The sequence below is a fragment of the Triticum aestivum genome, chromosome 2B (assembly GCF_018294505.1).
Source record: "Triticum aestivum cultivar Chinese Spring chromosome 2B, IWGSC CS RefSeq v2.1, whole genome shotgun sequence".
Lineage (NCBI taxonomy): Eukaryota > Viridiplantae > Streptophyta > Magnoliopsida > Poales > Poaceae > Triticum > Triticum aestivum.
The window spans coordinates 812,313,454-812,321,276 of NC_057798.1; the positions used below are offsets into that span (position 1 = coordinate 812,313,454).

At 43.8% G+C, this 7,823-nt stretch overlaps 1 pseudogene; it reads right to left on the reverse strand.

Annotated features, from left to right (window-relative positions):
• Positions 1-1,839: 1,839 nt before the first annotated feature.
• Positions 1,840-6,678, reverse strand: LOC123039784 (putative disease resistance RPP13-like protein 1; annotated as a pseudogene).
• Between the last annotated feature and the right edge of the window lie 1,145 nt (positions 6,679-7,823).

Consider the following 7,823-nt stretch of genomic DNA (forward strand, 5'->3'; position numbering starts at 1 on the left):
TTGGTGTTTTTTTTAGGGAAGGCCATCATGGCTAGCTTTATTGATTTAACATAGGCATTACATCGTCCACAAGCGAAGAGATCAGACAACCCGGGGGCTTGTCTGTCCAGTTTAAATAGGTCTTATTACAATAAGAAAAGTTAGCTAGCACATGCGCCGCTTGATTGGAAGAACGAAAACAACGCTTGAAGACAACCTTCCCCATTAAAGAAGAAACATCCACACATTTCGCGAAAATTGCTGTTGCAGCATCCCACCATCTAGATTGGCCATCACAAAAGTTTATGACGTTTAAGGAATCTGATTCCGCCTCCACATGAGGAAACCCTAGGGAGTTTGCAAACACTAGACCATCACGCATCGCCATTGCTTCAGCCATCATTGCATCTGCAACATGAGGTATATATTTGCATTCTGCTGCTAAAAAATTCCCTTTATCGTCTCTAATTACAGCTGCCGAAGCTCCTGCACTTTCATCTGCAAAATAGGCCGCATCAACATTTACCTTTATGAACATGAGGTCTGGTTTCGTCCACTTCATCTCTCTATTATCATTTTGTTTGTGATTAGCTTCATGATAATTACTAGCAATTGCCAGGACGGACATATGCCACCGCGTGGGATGTGGTGGTCTACCATCATGAGTGAGTTCACGTCTTATCCACCATAAGTACCAGCTACCCACTATAAGAGCTTGTTTGACAGTAATATTCGGTTTCAGTGACAAGGGTAAATCTGGTGCAAGGAGTAGATGTTCCAATATAACTGACCCTGAGCGATCAATCAACTTTGCTTCCTCAATCATTCCCGCAATGCCTAGGCGTTCCCAGAGGTGCTTGGCATTGCAACATTCAAACAGTAGGTGGCGGACATCTTCCGCATCTTGATGACATATAGGACATGCCCCATTAGTTCCAATATGACGGTTCGTGAGTATGGACTTTAGCGGAATAATACAATGTAGAGCACACCAACAAAAAATTTGAATTTTACATGGGATCTTTTGTTTCCATAGTGTACTCCACACCGTTGGAGTTCTTGAGCCTCCAGGTCGCGCCATCACCGTTGCATGTGCCTGGAAAGATCGTATCCATTGTACTTTGTACGCTGATTTCACAGAGAAAAACCCTTTATGATCCGGGTGCCATGCGATAAAGTCCTCGAAAGCCCCATAGTTGAGGGGAATTTGCAAGATCCTGTCTACATCAACCGATATGAATATAGATCTGATCAGTTCCTCGTCCCAAAAACCAGTCATAGGGTCAATTAGATCATGAACTCGTGATATCAGTGTTTGCCCCCGGTTTGATAAAACTCTCCTGTCCGGACTAGACGGTATCCAGGGGTCACTCCAGATGTTAATGTTCTCACCGGTACCAACCCTCCAGATATACCCCAACTTAAATGTTTCAAGACCTTTCATAATGCTCTGCCACGTAAACGAAGCACCACTCTTCAGGGTAGCTTGTAATAAACTTTCATTAGGGAAGTATTTAGCTTTCAATACTCTTGCACACAGGGAATCCGGGTTAGTGATCAACCGCCAAACTTGCTTTGAGAGCATGGCAAGATTAAAAGAATAGAGATCTCTGAACCCCATACCCCCCTCACTTTTTGGGTAGCAAAGCTTCCACCATGTATACCAGTGCATTCTTTTGTGTTCCTCATCATCCCCCCACCAAAATTGTGCTATCAAATCAGTTATCTCCTTGCATAGGCCCTTTGGCAGGCTGAAAACTGACATCACAAAGACTGGGATGGCCTGGGCTACAGATTTAAGTAAAATCTCTTTCCCTCCAGTAGACAACTGTTTCTCCATCCATCCCTTCAGTTTTTCTTTTATTCTGTCTTAAAATGCCTGAAACAATCACTCCTATCTGCACCCACCATAGCTGGCAGCCCAAGATACTTATCTGATAATGCCTCAGTATCAATGTGTAACTCCTGGCATATTTCAGTCCTAGAAGTTGCAGGTGTATTAGGACTGAAAAAAAATACTAGATTTAGCCAAACTCACCAATTGTCCCGAGCTTTCACAGTAGGCATCTTGAACATGATGTAAGGAAGCTGCATTTAAAACGTCTGCTTTCATGAGAATCAGAGAATCATCAGTGAATAAAAGGTGTGATACTGATGGTGCATTTCTACACACTCTAATTCCCTCTATGCCACCAGCTTCTTCTTCAAACTGCAATAAACTAGAAAGACCTTCTGCACAAAGGAGAAAAAGGTAAGGGGAGAGTGGATCCCCCTGCCTAATACCCCTAGTCGGGGTGAAAACATCCGTCTCCTGAGAGTTAAACCTTATTTTGTATCTAACAGAGCCAACACAAGCCATTATCATTTCAATCCATTGTTCATGAAAACCCAACTTCACCATCATATCATGCAAAAAGGACCATTCCACCCTGTCATATGCCTTGTGCATGTCCAATTTAACCGCACATAGTCCAGTCTGACCAGCCCTCTTGTTCTTTATTTTATGCACACATTCATAAGCTATAAGGATATTATCCGTGATCATCCTTCCAGGAACAAATGCACTTTGGGTAGGGGAGATAATCTCAGGCAATATATTTTTCAACCGAAGTGCAAGCATTTTAGAGATGATTTTATAAAGAACATTACACAAGCTTATGGGACGGAATTGAGTTACCAGTTCTGGACTGTCAATCTTGGGTATCATGACAATAGTTGTGTCATTCCATTCATTCGGAATCTGTCTTGAATTAATAGCAAATAGCACCTCATGAGTGATCTCATCTCCTAGGATATGCCAATATTTCTTAAAAAATATTGCATGTAGTCCGTCAGGCCCCGGAGCCTTTAAATCCCCAATGCTAAACACTGCTTTTTTAACATCATCCGCTGAGAATGGTGCCATCAAGAAATCATTCATCTGCTCAGTTACTTTGCGTTGAACCTTTTGTAAAAGATTTGGATTTGTATGCTGCACCTCCGAAGTAAACAGGTGAGTAAAATAATTCTGAATGTGAGTGTTTAATTCCGGCATACCTTCAAGCCAGTTCCCTGCTTCATCTTTCAGTTTTTTGACGTAGTTCCTTTTCCTCCTTGCCGAGGCAAAGGCCTGAAAAAACGCTGTGTTACGGTCGCCGCTCGTAAGCCAGGTCGCCCGTGACCTCTGTCTTGTTTGAATCTCCTCCAACTCAAGCAAGTACTCAATCAATTCAGCCAATTCCCTTCTCTTTACGTCACTATCATCATTCATAGGACCAGCCATGACTCTCTCAAGCTCACGTTGGGCCTTGCGCAACCTTTTTTTTGGTTTCTTAAGGACACGCTGGTCCCAATCGTGGAATATTGCATGCATTTTATTGAGCTTCTCATAAATACTTGTAGCATTAGGATCAGCACCTACATTTGTCCAAGCATTAAGAACAGTATCATTAAAGCTTTCTTCCCGCAACCATCTTGCCTCAAAACGCTTGACCTGTGCATTATTTCCTCCCATCTGATTGTGAGAAAAATAGTCTGTATCCACACATAGGGGCCGATGATCAGAGTGATTATATTCCAAATTTTGTAATGCTGCATCAGGGAACAAGATCGACCAGCCTTCATTGGCTAGTCCCCTGTCTAGTCTTTCACGTATTCTGCCTCTATGCCATGTGAAGGGATCACCAATATACCCCATGTCATGCAATTCACAGTCATCTATTGCCTCTTGAAAAGCCTGCATGTAATGGATTGGTCTTGGATTTCCACCCTCTTTCTCATGTAGATATTGGATCTCATTCAGATCACCGATCAGCAGCCATGGTAAGTTGTTGCTACGATGCAACTGTCGCATACGACTCCACGTCATATGTTTATTTTCCCATCTAAACTCACCGTACATCCCGGTCAAGCGCCAACTGACGTTATTACTTTCTTCAATTCTTACATCAATGAACATAGAGTCTAATGCTAATCTTTGAACTTTAACATTATTTTTCCATAACAGCAGTAAACCTCCTCTCCTTCCATCACTGGGACAAACAAACTTCTGGTCCATCTTGAGCCTTCGACGTAGACACTCAGCCGGATAACTGTCAAGGTGTGTCTCCGACAAAAACATCACCTCGGGGTCACATCTTCGCTGGACATCCAGCAAAGCACGCACTGCCGGGGCGTTCCCAAGCCCTCGGCAATTCCAACTTAATATCCTCATTACGTTCAGTTCCTCCGAAACAAATCAGACAAACTGTTCTAAGAAACCTGCCGCAGCAGTTGCGATGCGGAGGGACAAATAGTAGTTGACGAAGTAAGAACCATAAACCGATCACAGCACCTTCAGTGGAGCTGTGCCGGGACAAAAAACCAGCACCGCGGAGCGAGCGCTGGGACGTGAACAACGCAGCCGTCAAATCCTTTGAAACAGCCGGGAGCAACGCATTATCAGCAGCGTCTAGGCTGTAGCTAGGAACACTGCATCAACGCATCAGCCGGGAGCAACACATCCATGCATGAACGCATCACGTCTCCTTCTCTCGTCAGATCATCAAAGTAATTGCATGAAGATGCCCATGACCTGTAACACAGGATCAACGGCCGCCGCCGCCGGCGGCGGCGGTCAAAACCTAGATCGCTATTCTAATCGCCGCAGGGCGTTTCTTGGTCGGTCTAATAGTATACTTGGTGTTGGCCTTGCGTGTCATGTGTCGCTATACCAGCAAACTTGGTGTTGGCCTTGCGTGTCATGTGTCGCTGCCTCATTGGCAAGGGGTCCCCCGCACGTTAGGGGTGCAGAAATCTCCCTCTCCTTGGTACGACTCAGCATGTGGAAAGCGGGGCCCACTGCACCTTGACTTGTTTGACCATGGCGTCATATCGGGCCTGAAGCTGAAGGATGTACGCTGACCAGCAAATTGCTGTACCAACCAAACTGATCGCTACATGCAGCCGAACTCAAATGAATGGACGTAACTACATTCATAACTACATTCAGAAGGAAGGAGAAGGGACATACAGTACATACTACACTCTCTGATTACAAGCCTACTCATGTTCGGAAATTTTATGGAACCGCTGTATACATGCCGCAAGTTGATAAGATCACCACATGAAAATACCAAATCGTCGCATTGACCGAAATCTAGCACTAGCAGCTGCATCTGGTAAAGGTGGTTCAGTGTTGTTGGTAAAGTTAATGTGCATCCATATGCCCGGAGAGCGAGATAGCGTAGATGCTTTAATTGGCTGATAGATTCTGGGATGGACAATATATTTGGTGTATAAGAAAATGCATCACCGTCCATGCTAGTAAGTATGCTCTCAATGACTGTTTCCTCAACTGGTGTATCCTCTCCAACACTATAAATGATGAGAGTATGCAAATTTGCCAATTCAAGAATCTTCTCAATAATCAATGCTGCATCATACTGTATCTCTGAACAAAAAGATGGCGAACATCTCCTTTGTAGCTTGTGTTATTGCCAATTGTGAAGCAGTCACTTCTAGCTACTTCCTCTGCCAAATCATGCAGCAGATCATGAACTAAATAGTACTTTCCTTCATGATAGCAGTCCTCACCTCCTAGTTGAAGAAACGAGACAGACAATAGTTCATTAAAGATTTCCTGAGCAACATCTTCGATATCCACACCTTCATCTGTGTTTCTTATGAACCCTTCTGCCATCCACAACCTAACTAAGTCATCACGGTACAATCGACGTCTCCTAGGAAAAATACTGCAATAAGCACAGCAACGCCTAGCCTGCTCACCAAGCTGATAGTAGCTCCACCATAGAGGTCATGTACGTACCTTGAAAAGTTCTTGATCTCCAACTCTTCTCCAATTGTCAACATCTTGTTGTCGACGTAAATTTCCTACCACTGTTCTAGCTGCTAGAGGCGCCCCCTTCAGTTTTTTTGCAATCTCACCACCAATGTTCTGGAACATGCTTTGATCTTGGCCATCTTCGAGGGCATAATGCACGAATAGCTCAAAGAAAGCGGTATCATCAAACTCGGGTACCGGCATGGCAGTATATCTCACACCAGGACCTAGATCTGATAATGCATATTTACTACGAGTTGTCACTAGGATCTTGCTTCCGTTCTTTCCTTTCTTCAGTGGAGAAAGTAACTTTGGTAGGTCCTGATTACCGACATCCTTATTGCACCATACATCATCTAGTACCAAAAGGAATCGCTTTCCATCTACTTTGCTCTCCAATTCTTCTCCCAATGCATTCAAGTTGTTAAATTGAGGGCATGGAACCTTAGGCTCACAAGCTGCTTCGTACAACTCCTTGAAGATGTCACCAACACTAAAATTTTGAGAGACATGAACCCACATAAGAAGGTCAAAATGGCCTTCCTTTGTTGTCTTGCTTGTCCTTTTTTTTCATGGGCATAAACAAACTGCGCAAGGGTAGATTTCCCATATCCGCCAACTCCATGCATGCCAATTACAGAAAAGCATAGGTTGTCGCTGGTGCTTGGATGAATATGACCATCCCTTTCATGAAGCATTTGTATGATCTCATCATGGTCATTATCTCAACCAAATACTTTTTGCGAGGAAATTGCCATAGTAGGTGGATTGGTAACCACTGTCTGTCTTCTATTGTCATTACTTATGCTTGACAACTCAAGTTTATCCAAAATTTGGAATGCTTCATTTATAACGTCTACTATCTTCTTTAGATTCTCAATCAACTTTTCCTTTGACATATACCACTCTCCTATTATACAAAATAACAGGTCAGAAATCTCCCCAAAAATAAATTATAGGTGCTACATAGATAAGAACATTTTTTTTACACAAACTATCCCTGCACTAAATAAAAAACAATGTAATATAGGGAAATTGTATAACCTCCCAGGATTTTGTCAAATACGTTGTGGAATCTAGACTGACTTGCCATAAGTCTAGTTGTTTGGAAAACACAAGGCACAGTCACACACAACCTACACACACATACCAGTATACCAACACCATTGTATGCACAAGATTTGTGCACGCGCGTCCTCTACAAGCTAGTATATGAATATACCCATGAGCTAGAAGCTTGCTGATTTGGAAAAGAGAAGTTTATTTCAAAATGGAATATCTGAGGGCATCTTTAACGCTGATCCGCAAATCGGGCACTGCATTCGTCCGCGGACAGGGGGATCAGTCTGCGGACACTGATGCAGGAACTGGCCATCCAATAGTACCCACATACATTTCAAACCTGATTTCCGCAAACTGGATGAATTACATGCAAACCGGATGATTTTCATCTAAACCGGGGCACATTCATTTCATTTTGGACATATTTTAACTAAAGAAGATTGGACCTAAATCTATCCTACGACGGCATCAATCCTCCGCGTCTCGTCCTTGTTATGCCCTTCTGCCAATCGTCGGGCACATCTCGCCATCTCCATGAGGGGCGGGGATGAGACCGGTGAAGTGAGGGTGCGGTTGCCGACGAGGAAGAGTAGAACATGGGAGACGGACCATCCCACTTGGGACACGAGCCCCCACCGCCTCCCATGCCCTACTCATCATCGTCGGAGTCCACGGCTTGACTGTTGCTGGTGGCAGTGGACGTGAGATTGATAATGGACGTGTACTACTGGAAAAAGGCTTATGGGTGGCCTCAAATGAGTGGCGGGGACAGCCAGAAACCCACCACTACTATTTTGGGAAAGTAGCAGTGGCGGGTAGAAATCACCACCCACAACTGCACGTCCAACTACAGTGGTGGGAAAAATTTAAAACTCGCCACTATTAAACTTTTTCAAATTTTCTAGCGGACTAAATACAGCAATGGTGGGCCCGCATGTAATGCCCACCACAGGTATGTCTATCATCAGTGACAAGTGAAAAT